Source organism: Protopterus annectens, chromosome 4.part1, assembly GCF_019279795.1.
Source record: "Protopterus annectens isolate FY-2018-M chromosome 4.part1, PAN1.0, whole genome shotgun sequence".
In the NCBI taxonomy this organism is placed as follows: Eukaryota; Metazoa; Chordata; order Ceratodontiformes; family Protopteridae; genus Protopterus; species Protopterus annectens.
In genome coordinates, this window is record NC_056734.1 from 845,854,539 (window position 1) to 845,872,274 (window position 17,736).

The window sequence follows — 17,736 nt, forward strand, 5'->3', positions numbered from 1 at the left end:
TGAGGACTATATCCATTGGGTAGCCATGGTTTACAAGTTTAGGTCATGGTACTCCCAGCACACATTCTACATTCCACTCTATGAGGGCTGCTTTTTACATCAACTGTAGAGGTTTCTGTAGACATTCTGCAGACCTATAAGCCCCGTGCTGTGTGCAACAGCTATGTAACAGTATGGAATGAATAACTACAGAGGCAGGTCTGCTAATCACACTACTGCCACATTTGTGTGTGTGAATTGGTGTGTATAGCAGTGTTTGGGAGTGTGTAGACTCGTGTGTGACAGTATTATGAATCCATTCACACCAAATACACCCCCCACTGCCATACCTTACAAGGGCATGTGATGTAATTCACTTTACACGCACTGTGGAACACTCTCCACACTATAAGCTCTGTGCCGCCTGCGATAACTGCCTAACACTGTAGTACCACTGACTAGATGAGTAGGGCTTCCAAAACCAACAATGGCGATTGTAATCCTGTGTGTGTGTGTGTGTGTGTGTGTGTGTGTGTGTGTGTGTGTGTGTGTGTGTGTGTGTGTGTATGAACGGTATTATCTGTGTGTTTTATTGACACAATATCCTCTGGGGGTGTGGATTTCAACAATCTGAGGTGTGTTACACCCAATACAATTCCCATTGTCCACTTAACAATTGCTGCTGATGTCTACTACCATACACTTACCTGTATACACCCCTCAGCTCTATAAACTCTGTGGCACATGCAATAACTGTTATACTGTCCTGGTAGTTGTGTACAGCTGTACCTCGGCTATGGCACACTTGATGTGTTGCCACACTGCCATACCCCTCATTGCAAATGACTTTTATAGTTTATAACAGCACTATTGTACATATGCCCCATGTTTCTGGGCCACTGTACCCCTATTGTGTCAGGCTTTCTCCATATGTAATGCACTATGAGGTGGATAGGTATGGTCTATCATTATTTAGTGCTGTCATTCCTGATATCATCCCCGTGATGTTGTGGAATCTCACACATGTTTTGGGGTAGGGTCCATAAATATGAGGGAAAAAGACTGGACAACCTGTGGAACTCTGTATAGTCAGTAGGTCAGTGGATGTCTGGCCATTGCGTGTGGCCTATTAAGAATTTGCAGCAGCATACTGTTTACTTATTAGTTGGCCTGTGTAGGGTGGGGGATGGGCAGATGTGAGTGGCATGTGTCCTTTTGTATCCAACTGTGCATTCTGTTCCAGTTGCCAGTGGTCTATGAAAAGTACGTTTTATGGGCATTCTGAGACATGTCCCATACCACCACACAAGTCTGGCTACACTGTGATCTGGGACAGTATATATAGGGGTATTGTGTGACTGTCATTCAATATATATCTGTCCACACAGTCATTATACTGTAGTGTTTGGTAGGTTTACCGGTATGTTGCTGTGACTGTGGTGCAACTGGGTGTGTGTATGCACTTTCAAACCAGTATCTTTTTTCAGTACATTTACATCCCTGTAGTGTGTGCTGTATTAGGTAATGCATGTGTAATTCCTCAGAGTTGCTTTGGGATAGTGTGGTGTCATCCTGACTTATTTTGGATAGTGCTTGATGACATGCTTGTCAGCTTAGTGTAGTTTCCTTAATGTTGCATAGCTGCACTCATAGCTCTCAACTCTCCAGGTATTCATAGGATCTAAAGTTGTCTGGCTCATATATTTGGTCTGGTCCCCATGACAGGTGTATATTTCTGACAATTCAGTGAGATGATGTGTGGAATGGACTCACTGCATAATGGCAGGCAATTGATTTCTCAGACATCTGATATTGCATTCAACATATGTTAGGACAGACATGTTTTATTGCAGCAACATCCTCAGTTTATCTACCCAATTATTTTGAATGTGTCTCTATTTTCATATCCTTGACCTCCACTTTGGCTTGGTCTAGACCCCTTGTACTAAGGTGTTCTGAGGTATGACAGCACTGCATGTTATGGAAAAATGAATATATATATATATATATATATATATATATATATGTGTGTGTGTGTGTGTGTGTGTATATATATATATATATATACATATATATATATATATATATATATATATATATATATGTGTCTGTGTGTGTGTGTGTGTGTGTGAGTGTGTGTGTTTCACACACACACACACACATATATATATATATATATATATATATATATATATATACATCTCAGTCTTTATTGGTAGTATATCTGTCTATTATTATACATATATATGTATCGCCATACACACACACACACACACATATATATATATATATATATATATATATATATATATATATATATATATATATATATATATATATATATATATATATATATATATATATATATATATATATGTAAATATGTTTTATTATATGTATATATATTTGTAAATACCAATCATTAGTGATTCTGCAAGGTTTCTTCCCTATTTATATGTTTGAAAAACAGCAGAAAACCCTATGGCTCAGATGGCTTAGTGGAAGATTGCTATGACTCTGGCATGTTGGGCAGAACAGAGGTTGATGCAGACAGAGTGACTGAGACAGTTTTAAGCAGTTGTAACTGGGTTTGAGTGGGTTTGCATGACACTAAGCAATGCCAACATACGGTTAAACTATTAGGTGCTTAAACTATATAGGTTTCACTTAGCAATGCTTGCCAATGCACAAATTTACTTAGCTGAGCTATCTGCTGCTTAGCATTCATGTTTGAGCAATGCTTAAACCTGCTAAGCATATCTGAGCATTGTTAGCCATTGTTCACAGTTCATTCTTATAAAATATCACACTAATGACTTCATTTAGTAAATGTATATGATTTCCATTACATGACAAGACTCTATGTTCTTTCATTACAGTAGCAAGGGCTGTAACTATACTGTATGGGACACATGTAAACATGGGTGGTTTCACATCTTATATGCATTCACACTTACATTTTACACCAGCTACACTATCATGGATAGCAAAAATAACTTACCACATATTTTAATATGAAATAGTACTTTTAACACTGCTTTCCCATGTAAAATTGGATTGCCTGTTGCAGCACTCGAACCATGTATGCCTGCATGCAAAGCTGGGACTCTGACCACTACACTATCTTAGTTTGAGGATTTGAGCTATATATTTTTATTTACCTCCTAGTGGATATTAATATTATATTAAATGGAGAGTATTGAGGTTTTCTGCCTTGCCATTGAGGACTGCTGTCATGACATAATGACATACATTTCAGTTTCATACTTGTATCCTTCAGAACCTTCATGCTAATGCATAACCTGTTTTCTATCAACATTCTGTCTGTCCTCTGTACAGATGGGATGACACCAGTGCTCAGGCTGTGGTTAATTACACTGCAGAATGGGTCTAAGAGCCCACCCCTGTGTTCATGTTGGATGCATTCAGGAATGGTATCAGGCCTATGGAGACCTCTATGTATTGGTTTTGAAAGGGCATTACAGACCTGCCTTCTGATCATGAGGGGAAGGGTCAGGTGTTACACATGCACATGTGTACCTATGAGGGGACAGGGGGGTAATGTTTACACTTCACCTGTCTGCATCTGGTTGCCTATATCTATGGCATATGTGTATGTAATGTTATTGACCACCACTACAGCTTAGACATGTGTGTTGTCTCTGGAATTACAGACACATGTCTGGAAGGCCTAGTGATTAGCCTAGGTGGATGTCTCCAGTTTACACTCAGATACAACCTTTAGTACATCACCTGTGACCTTATTTGCTTGTGCAGAACAAGGTGACATGGCTTCCAATGAGGCACCTGTTCCTTCTTGATGAAGAACAACAGCAAAATCCACAGAAAATAGTTTATTACAAACTCTCTCTGACGTCTCGGCCAAAGCCTTCAAGGAGAATGAATCATAAAAAAACAGCAGCAAATATATACAGCAGTATAGTGTTAATCAAACAATTAATACATACAAATTGATATCAATTAAGCAGCACCTTCCAATTAAAATCAACATTTAAACCAAAAGGAGACATGGTTTTAAACTTTAAAATATACACAGCCTCTTTATACAATAAAAGTGACTTGACATTACAATGTTCAGAAGCACCAACTTGTTCCAAAATAGTGCCTTTAAGATAACTACTGTTGCCATTATGAAACTGTAAAAAATGCATGGCAACAGGGCTTTCTTCCCTACCATTTTCAATGTCTTTTATATGCTCTAAGTGCCTCACCTTAAATGCTCTCTTGGTTTCCCCAATATAAACTTTTTGGCATGGACACCTCAATGCATATATAACTCCAATAGAATTGCACTGAAAAAAATGTTTGCTATTAAATTTGATGCTGTTAATATGTGTAAAACGTGGTACAATAAAACTGCATGCCTTGCATTTTCCACAAGGATAAGTACCTATCTTAGTTACAGTCTGATATACAGCATCAGATGGTAACCTAAATTTACTTTTAACTAAAAAATCTTTAATATTTTTTCCTCTGCGAAAAGAAAATTTAAGATTTAAATTTAACCATGTTGAAACACTACCTAGGGAACCTAAATAATTCCAAAATTTCAAAATAATTTCTATAAACTCAAAAGTAAAATCACCAAAGGTAGTAACAAAATATACAGTCTCTTTTCCATGCTTAGACACACTATTCACTTTATCACCATGTCTATACATGTTATAAGGCTGAGAAATATTTTGTTTAGTACCACATTTTAAATGCTGGTAACTATCTTCTAATATTTTTTGACTATAACCTCTATGAAGGAAAGATTCTATCATTAAATCTAATTCTTTCTTAAACACCTGAGGTTTATTACATAATCTATATATTCTTAGCATTTCACTATATGGAAGGGCTTTCAGCGTATGACGGGGATGACCACTAGTTCCATGTACATACTGGAACCCCCCATCAAATTTCCTATTCAAAGAAGTAACCAAATTTGAACCATCTGAAATGTCCAATATTACATCCAGAAAAGGGACACGTGTATCTATTTTTAAACCATCAAACTGTAGCATAAACCTATTATTATTCAAATCAGCAATAAACTTTTGAATAGCAAAAACATTATTACTATCTACTAAGAATATTAAATTATCCACATATCTGAAATATTTAATAACATGTGTCTGAAAAAAATTGTGTTTATAAATAACCTCTAATTCAAACAATCCCATAACAAGGTTCGTGTACATGGGGGCAAAAGCAGCCCCCATGGCAGTGCCTTGTAGTTGATGGTATAAGGTATTATTAAATTCAAACTAATTATGAATTAACGAAAAATAAAGCAATTCAACTATATACTCAGTAGCTGGAGAATCACCCAGAAAAAAAATTATAGCCTCTATACCAAACTGATGTTTAATATTGGTATAGAGACTCTTAACATCAATAGTTACCCACATCATGTTCTTGTTCCAACTGATATTTTTTACTTTTTCCAAGAAATCAAAAACATCTGTGATATATGATGGTAGCTTAATAACATAAGGCAATAAAAAGTTATGTAGGAAAATTCCTACATTATGCAAAAAATAATTACATCCAGAAACTATTGGTCTGCCTGGAGGTCTTCTCAAGTTCTTATGTATTTTAGGCAGACAATAAAAAAGGGCCATAGAACAATTATGTGTTTTAAATTTATTTTTAGCATCTGCTTGGGAAAAATATCCCAATCTGACACCTTTATTAATGAGTTCTGTGTATTCTGCCACTGCTGAAACAAACAGGCTTTTCTCTACTACTTCATAAGTACTAGTGTCATTGAGATGTTCCATACACATATCTAAATAAAACATAGAATCCATAACAACTAACTTATTACCCTTGTCTGCTTGTTTGAAAATAATTTCATGTTTATTGCTCAATGCTATTAATGCCTGCCATTCATTGAATTGCATATTATACTCAGTATTATGTTTGTTCCCCCTGAATTTATTATATGCACATTCTGTAAAATAGTTAACCATATCCACAAAATTACAAACATCAGTATTTAAACTATTAGGAATAAAGCAATTTGAGGAAGGAACTTTGTTGGTATCAAATTTACAATAGGCATTTACCATTTCATCAGAGGTACAAGAGTAAAAACTATCTGACAGACTATTGCTGCTGTCATCACTAACCGGAATTTCAACATGTTCATACATTTGTTTAAAAAATACTTCATATGTAGTTTCCTACCAAAAATATACACATCTTTCTGTATATCATATATATTCTGTTCCTTCTTGGCCTGTCCTGCAATTATTTCCACCTATGATGGTAGCTGTGTATTGCTGCTGTCCACCACAGGCATTCAGTCTACCTTGAGGGGGTTAATGTTGTCCTGTCAGGTATTGCTGAGGCCATACAGCTATGTAAGTGCCCACATAGTATTGTGGTGTGGGCCTGGACGCTGCTGCTAGTTGCAACATATGGGACGTCATAAATGTTGACATTGCCCCTTTTCCTTGCCTGTGTGGGGGACATTATGGAGATGTGGCGGCTACAGCTTCATAGACAGTAGTTAAGAATACTTCACAAGACAGGACATGTGGAGACAGCCCAACAGCATTGGGACAAAGCTCCAGAATTGGGTACAGATTGTATGTCATTAGTGCTGTTATACACATGGAGGGTTGCTAGATTGACAGGGTTCATCTGGACATGTATTTACTGAGTGACTTGACATCTGACAGTGATATTCCTATGACATAGCTCTCAACTGGTATGTTGTCCATAGACTGGCAAGAGGTTTGCCTGTTATGTTTGATCTGTTCCTCGAACATCATCTGTTTTGGTGGGGTGGGTAGGATAATGTGAGGATTGTAGTCACTAACTGTTGACATCCATTGGTGTTCCAGACATCATATGCTTCAGGGATGTTATGTTACAGCAAGTGTAACACCAGCTGCTGTTTCAGTTTGTAACACAATTTTGTGTGATATGTCCCTCTTTCCAGCCCCCTGTCCTGCAAGTACATCATGCATTGTCCAGATGTCCTGCACTATGAGGTGCAGAGGTATGGTATATCATTAATTACCAACTGCATTCCAGTTATCATCCCAGTGACCTAGCAGACTCCTGGCTGTGGTATGTGGCAGTGGCCAGGATTATGGTTCTACACCATGGAAATTCTATGGAAATCTGTACATATTACAATTATGTATGTCCATCCATTGTGAACAAATTGCCAGGACTATGTAGCAGTGCTGTGTGTAGATGTTTGTTGGGCTGGGTAGGGAGAGTAGCAGATGGGAGTGCCATACATTCTTTACCTATCTGACTCTGCATGCTGCTATGGCTGCTGGTGGTCTATCAGGTCTGTATGCTTGTAGGGGTAGACTGTGAAATGTTCTGTAACACCTCAGTATTCCCAGTACACTGTGATTTTTGCCAGTATATGTCAGTGTAGTGTGTGACTGGAAATCAGAATATGTTTGTTCAGACAGTCATTCTACTCTAGAGTTCATTTGGGGTACTGGTATGTTGCTGTGACTGTGGTGCAAATGTTTTGGATGGACATTTTTATACCACTATCTGCTTCTCACTACAGTCTAATCCCTGTAGTGCATGTTATATTTGAATATACAAAGGTAATTGCCCAGAGATGATGTGAGGGAGGGTCATGTTGGTCTTACTGTGCTTCATAAAGTGCTGGGTGACATGTTTGTTAGCTGTCATGGGAGTTCAATTCTGTTACATCACTGCAGTCATACCTCTACACTGTCCAGAGGCCTAAATACTGTCCAGGTGCGTGGCTCATATGTTTGGTCTGTTCTCCAGACAGTTGTTGTCTTTGGTTAATCAGTAGGATACTCAGGGAATGTGGTCAGTAAATGCTAACATCCATTGGTGTTACTGACTGCATATCCCTCAGAAAAGATATGTTACAACAAACCCAGTAACACCAGCAACTGGCTAAATTTATAACAGCGATATGTCCAATATACTCCTGTATTTGTGCCTCTGTCCCCCAATTATGTCAGGCTTTGTCCAGATGTCATGTACTAAGAGGGTCAGAGTTATGTAGTATTATTAGTTATTGCTCTCATTCCTGATACCATTCCATTGATGTTGTAGACCCCCAGACATGTAACAAGGAAGTGGCCATAGATATGAGTCCTGTACCTATACATTCTGTGGAAAACTGTACATTTGAGATATCTGTGTATGTCTGGCCTTTGTTAAAAGACTGTCAGGATTGTGTAGCAGTGTAGTGTGTACATGTTATTTGGGCTTTGTAGGGAGGGGGGAAAATGTGAGTGTCATTGACCCTTTCTATCCGACTGTGCATGCTGTTTTGATTTCTGGTTCCCTATTGCCTGTATATGTCTGTATGGGCAGATGGTGACATGTCCAGTAACACCTCAAGATTCCCACTACACTGTAACTTGGGGCACTATATATATAGGGGTAATGTGTGAGTGGCAAACAGGATATTGTTGCTCACACAGTCATTATACTGTAGAGTTCAGTTTGCTTACTGGTATGTCACTGTGACTGTGGTGCAATTGGTTGTGGTTATGCACTTTCACACCAGTGCCTGTTTTCCACTAGTGTTACATCCCTGTAGTGCCTGTTATATTTGCAAATGGATGTATACAGCCCCAGAGCTGGATTTGTGTAGTGTTATGTCAGTCTAATTGTAGTTTTGACATTGCTTGGTAGCTCAGTGTAGTTTCCTTAATGTTGTGTTATGTTCACATATTTGTAGGATGTCCACTTGTCTGGCTGATATCTTTGGTCTGGTCCCCATAACTGTTGTGCATTCCTAACACATCAGTGGATGATATGGGGATTGAAGCCACTAACTAATGAGAAGCAATTGAGTCCCGGACTTGTGATATTTCAGTCAATATATGTTAGGACATACAGTGTTACTACATCAAGTTTCTCAGCTTATCAACTCACGTGTTTTGGATATGTCCTTGTTTTCACTTTGTTCCCCCACTTTGTCAGACTTGTTCCAGATTCATTGCACTAAGGGGTTCTGAGCATACCTCTCCATTGCCTGGATTTTCACAGAATATCCAGATGCTTGGCCCATACTTTTGTTCTGTTCCACAATTTATTTGTATTTGCCTGGTACATCATTGTGATGATCCAAGGATATATGTCAGTAAATAATGACATAATATTTCAGTTTCCACCCTCATATCCTTCAATAACTGTCTACTGAACTGCATCCTGTTGCTGTGCCAAATGTCTTAATTTCTAACTGTGATATTTGAAATATGTCTTGATATGTGGCCCATCCCTCCCCATTTTACAGCTTTTGTACAGGTTTCTTGCACTAAGAGGTTGAGAGGGATGGTTCTGAGGTATGACTGCACTGCATGTTATACACACACACACATATATATATATATATATATATATATATATATATATATATATATATATATATATATATATATATATATATATATATATATATATATATATATATATATATATATATATATATCTCTATATATATATATATATATATATATATCATACCTCTCAACCATACCGAATTTCTCATTTTTTACTGGTTTTGAGGTCCAAAATAATGGGGTGCCAGAATTCCCGAGTGGCGCCCATTAATTTCTGAATTTTCCGGCTTTTTTTTTTCATCTTTTTTTACACTGACGTCATCATGCGGAGGTGTGTACAGTAACGTCAGCTATGTGAGCAGCCTGCCAGCCTGTCAGATTTCAGCTGAGGAGCTTGAAATCAGTTCTTCATTCATTTAGTTCTTAATCTTAACTCAATATTGTCTTATTATTGCAAACTCTCAAGTTAATAATACTAATATTTTAAAAAGTATGCGTGATTGCCCCTGACATTTTTTTTTGGATTTGTGTTTGTTCCTTATTCTAGTAGTAACAGCTTGTGACTGTTATGTAGGAAAATAAAGCGTTAAGACTTAATGAACAGAAACTGGAAGGAGCCTTGTTTCAAATGCACATTTGCACAGTATTTTCATTTTATTAATGGACTAGACACCATCTTTCTTTTGCTGAGACAGACAACACAGACAAGTCATAATGCTTCAAGCCTGTCAGACTCACAACAGTCCAACAGCAACATACACTGATACACACCACCCCCATCTGCTGCAGGCCATATAAACCAAGAGAAAATTCGAAATGCATAACATAATTGCATGCATATGCATGCCATTGTTGCATATTTACACACTTACATACACAGTACACTTCGTTCGTTCACACGTTCATGTCTCATAACACTCGCACACACACACACACACACACACACACACACACACAGTAGCTAAAAGTCCCTCGTCCTTCCCATGACGAGACCTGTCCACTCCCTCACTCCTGTCCCTTCCCTTTCCAAAATAAATGCCATTATGCTGCTCGCCCGTCACCGTCATTCATTGTTGTGCCATGCCGATCAGCAGAAAATAAATAAAAAATCCTTTTTTCACCCAGGCCCGAACAGGCAGCTATATCAGAGGAATCAAGTCACTCTTCGAGTCTCTGTCTGTCTCTGTCAGACTGAGACAGTGACTGTCTGTCACTTCTGTCATCATCATCATCACACAAGTACATGGAAACATACCCATCCTAGTATTAATTGCTTTCTGTGTGAAAGTCTTCCTTTAGCAAAGTGTTTCTTCAATCTTAAAACAAATCTAGGAATCTCATCACCTATCAATTTCACAATTTCAGAAGATGTAGTAAGAATTGTCCAATTCTGTTTTAAAATATCAATTACTGATTTTTAATTACTACAAAATGTATCACATAAGGTATAGTTAGAATATGTTCAGTATCATTTTCAGTTCTCATATCATTAAATTTGAAGTAGAGACTCATCCTATTAACATCATGCATCACCACCCTATAGGGGCATGTGTGATGACATCAGCTACTGGCAGCCTGTTGGACTGGGAGGGAATATAACAGCAATGGCAGCCGCAGGCGGCATAATGTAAATTTTTCACTTTGCAGAGTTCTTCACTTAAGAACTGCCTGTATTGCATATTTTATTTATCTGCTGGCCAGCCAAGATGCTTTGTGCAAGTTCGTTGTTGTTACTGTGTGCAATTTTGTCTGCTAAAGTACTGTATATAATTGTGTTTGTGGCCAAGAACTGTAAAACTCCGTGTGACTCCACCAGCCAGTCACTCATTTCCATTTGTTTTATGTATGCGGCAAACGGCAGGTTTGTGCTTTCCATTTGCTTTAGTCAGTTTATCGCTACATTCTTGTGCAGAACTATACTATTAAAGCTCTAATTCAGTTTATCGCTACATTCTTGGCTTTAATTCTGAGATACAGTGTGCAGGTTATTCAGCCGTTTTGTTTTGCTGGTGCTGTAATTCAGTTTATTCTCAAGTTGGCGTGCAGAACTGTTGATGTTCATTTTGTCTTTAGATTTTAAAGGTTTAGGGTGCAGATCTGTGACTTAAATCATTGCTCGTTCTGTCTTGAGGTAGGTGGCGTGCCATATGACATGTGTTTAATGGCTTTATACATTAGGTTATTCACCCGTTTAGTGTTGCCATTTATGATTTTGGCTTGCTGCCACTTTAATTCAGGAGAGAGAGTGTCTGTGTGCATTTGTGTGTGTGTGTGTGTGTGTGTGTGTGTGTGTGTGTGTGTGTGTGTGTGTGTGTGTGTGTGTGTGTGTAATGCCCCAATTAGGTATACTTGGTGGTTAGGGTTGCTCAGGCTCAAACCGTGTACCTTAGGTACAAAAGGCAAGAGCCTGAGATCTCTTCCATACCACCACGTCTGATTGAAGGAGCAATAGCACAAGAGTCTGGACTCTTACTGATACTGGTAGATTGTAGAACTCTGAGTAGACTTTTATGATCGAAATGTTTTGAATTGGGCATTTGTGCCATTATTGGTTCATGCATTTTGTTTCATTGCTTACTGGAAAAATGTTCAAAAAAATTAATTTAAAACATGTTTTAACAAGTATGCTGTATTATACAAGGATTATAATTTAATACAGTCAGGAAGGTGTATCAAAGAACACATGTATGTTTATTTTGCAAGGGGCCTATGATTTGAAAACAACCCAAAGGTAATCTTTATCTGCAACTGGCCAGGTGCATTTTCTTTGGATGTGGGTTTCAATGCCGTATCAATGAATGTGAGTTTCAAGGGCAGGAACGTTTTAATGCTAACTCTATTTTCATTGTAAAACTGTATTGCTTTGTTTAGTAGATGTCTATTAGTGTTGTGCTATAGAATATAAAATCAAATCCAAATAATCATTGTAAAAGTAAGCAGTTTGCACATTACAGTGCTTATGGTAAATGGGGTGAAATAGTCAAGTAATGGGGCATTGGAATGGTTGCAGCTAGGGGCCATATTTTGGTTGCCTGTTCTTCAGTTTGCATTTGAAAGTTTGTATCCCACAATTCCATTGGAGTGGGTGAGTGGGGTTACATAATTATGTATGCAAATTTTATGTTAATCAGCACGCAGATTTGTACCTATTTTTCATGGCCTTTGCCCAGATTTTTGGTTTTCATGGCCTTTGCCCAGATTTTTGGTTTTCCAGGTTGAGAGGTATGATATATATATATGTGTGTGTGTGTGTGTGTGTGTGTGTGTGTGTGTGTGTGTGTGTGTGTATATATTTTTTTCTTCCTTTCTATATTTCTATATTTATATCTATATTGTGTGTCTGCTTTTTCATACATATGTTTCAACAGACACACACACACACACACACACACACACACACACACACACACACACACACACACACACACACACACACACACACACACACACACACATATATATATATATATATATATATATATATATATATATATATATATATATATATATAAAACACACATGAATGATTCCACATAGCTTTCCTAATGTATGCCTCTTTTGCATGATATGTTTGGAAAAGCAACATTAATTCCTATAGCTCAGATGGTGTAGTGGTACATTGCTTTGACTATAGTGTACAGGGTCATGGGTCTGAGACTTGGGACTGATGTTTTTTTTCATTAATGTTAAATGACCAGAATGCATGATATTTTTGCTATTGCATTCCGTATTCTCACAGAATCTCACAGCTCAGATGTTGTAGTGGTATGTTGCTGTCATTGTAGAGCACAGCATCCTTGGTTCTAGACTTGACAGGGCCGACAATTTTGTTGCTGAGCAGAACAAGGTCTGATGGATACATAGTAATTAAGACACTTTTAAGCAGTTGTAAATGGGTTTGCGCAGGTTTGTGTGATGCTAAGCGATACCAAGCTACGGTTAATCAGATTTAGCTTCACTTAGTGCCACTTATTCTCACTTATCCCCTCACTAATTTCTTTAAAAGAAAAGAAAAATGAGTGATAAGAAAGTGATGAAAAAAGGGGCATGGAGGGGGAAGTACAGTATGAAAGGTAGATAGGGATGTGCAGGACAGGTGTAGGAATGGTCCATAGCTGTCCATTTCTTCTATAGTAATAGCTGTGAATTTCTACAGAATTTGGAGGTGAATTTGGACACTCAAACCCATGAGAGAGGGGTGAGGACAACAGTAATGTGTTGTTAAGCCTATTGGACCAGATTACATGTGGGAACAGATGCCCTTTTTTAAGGTGAGAGTGGGATGTTGGGGAAGGATAGTAGGTATATTTGGGAGGTAAGTTGGGTAGGAAGACAGACAAGACAGACAGGACAGCAGACAGGTGGTGGGTAAGCACTTTGGATGGGAAGGGTGGTTGAAAATCAGATGCCCTTGAGCCCCCAAATGGATACAGTGGGACTGGGTTCCCCACCCATGGGCCGTCACCATTACAACTTCATGGCCCCAAAGGTGGTTGTGCTGGGGGCTGGACAGGAGGGGCAGGCTGACCCTCAAGATGTACCAGGCAGCCCTCAATCTGGCACAGCTGTCTACCAAACTCCATTTGGATGGTGCTACACACCAAACCTTAGCCTGGCTACAGGTGACGGTTTCCTGTCCATGACCACTCCCCAGGGGCCTGTCCCCTCAGGTGGTTCCACCCAAAAACGGTGCAGGACCAGAGGACAAGGGCTGTACTGGGGCCTGTTGCCATGACCAGATGAGGCAAGACAGGCAGATCCGCTGGGATCTGCCATCCCAGACGTGCTATGGTGTTGAGGTTTTACAAAATATGTTGGTTAGTCATGAACAACACATTTCGAGATTAGTTATAACAGCATGTGTGGGTTTTCCAATTGACCTCATAAAACAGATTTGAAACAGTTGCATAGAAAACAAAACACGTGCATATATGTAACCACAGTAGGCATTATAACGGCATGCAAGTTACATTGATAGGAACAGGCCACCAATGATAGTATTTGAACGGGGAACGTTAATAATCAAATGATTCAATATTTGTAGAACAATCTGACACATGTCCCAACAGTAGGTTTGGAGAAAAACAAACCTGTTGATTATGTGTATGAATTATTGGTGCAGATAGGGTGGGGGAGAGAGAGATGTCAATTAACAACTATATAGGCTTCAATTGTTTACAACTGTACTGATCATTACTCTACTCATTACTCTCCAGGTATGATCTCACTTTACATCTACCTATGGCATGGGGTTGGGCAGTGGAATATTTGTACACAGTGTATTACTAAAGCCATCTTAAAGCTAATACATACATTTACGTTACCTGACAGACCTGTGGAGGAAATATCTGTTAATACTACCTGATTGTTTTTACACATATTCACATATTCAAGGTTACATATGTGACACTGACAGGGGTGCCCTGCACTCATGCTGTGTGTGTGTGTGTGTATGTGTGTGTGTGTGTGTGTGTGTGTGTGTGTGTGTGTGTGTGTGTGTGTGTGTGTGTGTGGGTGTGTGTGTCCTACTGCCATACTCTGCCTGGATTTCTATCTGTCATCCTGGGTATTGGCAGTGGTGACCACTAGCCATGACAGCATGACACTTGAGGAACATTTATTGGAAGAATCCGCTTGATATATGTACTTATTTTACTGTCATTTGCAGGCTTGGGTTTGGACAGGGGAAGTGTTGTACACAGTGTATTAGTACAGCCTTCTTACAGCTAATAGAAACATTTCCTTACCTGCAGACATGTGGAGGAAATTAACACTACCTGACTATTTCTACACATATTCACATATTCTTGTGTGAAATTATGCATGCAGCTTACTACCACTCCCTGCCTGTTTGTGCAAAAAGGTATAACAAGGTTGTGTTTTATCACAATGAGCTATTGAGGAACTGTCTCTTGCATGACTGTTTTCTGCCTAATACTCTCTTTGTTGGACAATCTGACCTTGGAATTCTGACATTCATGCATGATAGATAGTTATTTTACTGTGTATTAATACTTTGACATATTACAATCTGGAAAGCAATGCTTAACACCAAGCACTGCTGTAGGGGATACAGTATAATACTTTACACATTCAGAGATCAGATCTTGGTGCATGGAACATTTCATATAGTTGATCTCCTGTTTTATAACTCCACAATCTTTGTCAGATGAGCCTCAATTAATTCATGCTATTAGAGCCAGAGTTGCTGTGCAGAACTTGTACACATTCAGATTCATACCACCACATGCCAAAGTAAACACAACAGTCTAGGGATTTTAGTTTTATTGAAGGGTGCTGACACTTTTATTGATATATATCCTGTACATCACTATTACTCTGCTAACATCTCATTTATTTATTACACACCATCCACATTTTAACCTACTGGCAGTTGACATTCTACTCCTTTCTATTTATTTGCCCTGAATACTGCAAGCTAGATTTGTACTCACCAGCCTCCCAGCACAGCCTTAGCAACCTGCTGACATGTGCGTTTATGTTCACATCCTTCTCATCTTTATCTGTACAGGAGATAAAGAAACATGTATGCACACCTATTGATCACATATGCAGGCTGGACTTTGGTAAACACTAATTGATACTGATACTTACACACTTCTGAGACATTCTGTGCCTGTGTGTCTTGAGTCCACTGGTCCAAACGCTCCCTCTTCCTATGCTTGATGTCAGCAAAATGGTGCTGGACCTGCTCACCAGTTCAAGGGATGCCAGTAGCACTGATGAAATCATGTACGAGATAGTCCCAGGCCTCTTCTTTGTATTGGGCACCCTGGTACTGACCCTGCAGCAGTCTCTCCTCATGTTCTTTCACTAGAAGTCCAACCATAACCCTGGAATCCTGAATGCCCAGCGCTGTGCCTGAAAGTGTGATCCCTCTTCTACACCAACCATAGTGCCTGCAAAGATGAGCTACAACTGGTTATGGCTGCATTCCAACATGCGAGGTTTAAATAGAGCCAAATTCCCACCACTATGCCGTCATTGGACCATTTTGAATATGCTGAAATAAGCTAAACAGCACACAAACCCGCTTAGCTAACGTTGGCAGTGCTTAAAGGGTTAGATGTTGAGCACTGCTTACCAATGCACAAATCTGCTTAGTAGGGCTACTTATTGCTTAACATTTACATTTAAGTAATGCTTACACCATCTTCGCATAGATGAGCACTACTTAGCATTGCTCAGATTTAATTTTATAGAGTATCAGGATTTCTGGGATTGATTCATCATTACTGACATATTATAATTTTATGTTTACCCTCCATGACATCCCTCTATGTGCTTTCATTACATTATATTCTTGTGTGACTATACTGTATGGAACACTTGTGTTTATATAGGGGTTTCACATCGTTTCTAGACTGATACCTCACTTTTGGACCTGCTACACTACCCTGGTTGACAAAAAACAGTTGGTACATAATTTAAATTTATAAAAATAATTTTAACACTACTTTCCCATAGAAAAACAAGTTGCCTATCTTGGTATTCAAACTGTAAATGCCTGCATATAAAGCTGGGACTCTAACCACTGCACTATCTCAGTTTGGAAAGTTCACCTGTATATTTGCATTTATCTCCTCTGGGATGTTTAAGCTATGGTAAGCAGAGGGCCATAACGAGTGCACCCACTTAACTACACTTAAACATTCCTTAGCCTAGGAAAACAGTATATTATTATTATTATTATTATTATTATTATATTATTATGTTATATAGGTGAGTCTTGTGATGTTCTGACAACTCATTGAGGACTGCAATCATGAAATAATGGCATTCATTTGGCTTTCAGGCTTCTGTCCTTCAGGGACTCCTGCTACTACATATCCTGTTTTCTATCAACTTTCTAAGTGTGTGAGGGGAATTTTTTCAGACGTGCCATATTTTACTGTTTTCCCCCCATTATGTGTGCCTTTGTCCTCATGCACTGCTGTCAGTGAATATTGGCATACCTTTGCTTTCACACGTCTACCCTTCTTAAATTCATGCTAATGCATGACCTGTTTTCTATCAACTTTCTGAGTTTAGTGGGCAATATGTGTGTTGTGTCCCTTTTAAGGGATTTATCCCCCATTATTTGTGCATTTGCACACATTTCCTGCTTTAGCAGGTTGTGGAGGTGTCATATGGCACTTTGGCAATGCAGGGAGGGTGTCACCAAACCTGTCACACGCCCCCTGCATTACTTTCATGCTGGCATGTTTATTTCAGTGTCCGTGGACAATAAAATGATAGTTTATTTCATTTCAGTGTCCGAGGACACTGAAATACTGGCATAATATTCGACTAAATCTGTAATATTATGCCAGATCAATTTAGAAAGTGCTGCACTGCACTTTCTGAGTGCAGGGGACATGTTCAATGTCCATGCACTACTTGGACACATCCCTTGTACTCATTCATGGTTCATGTCCAT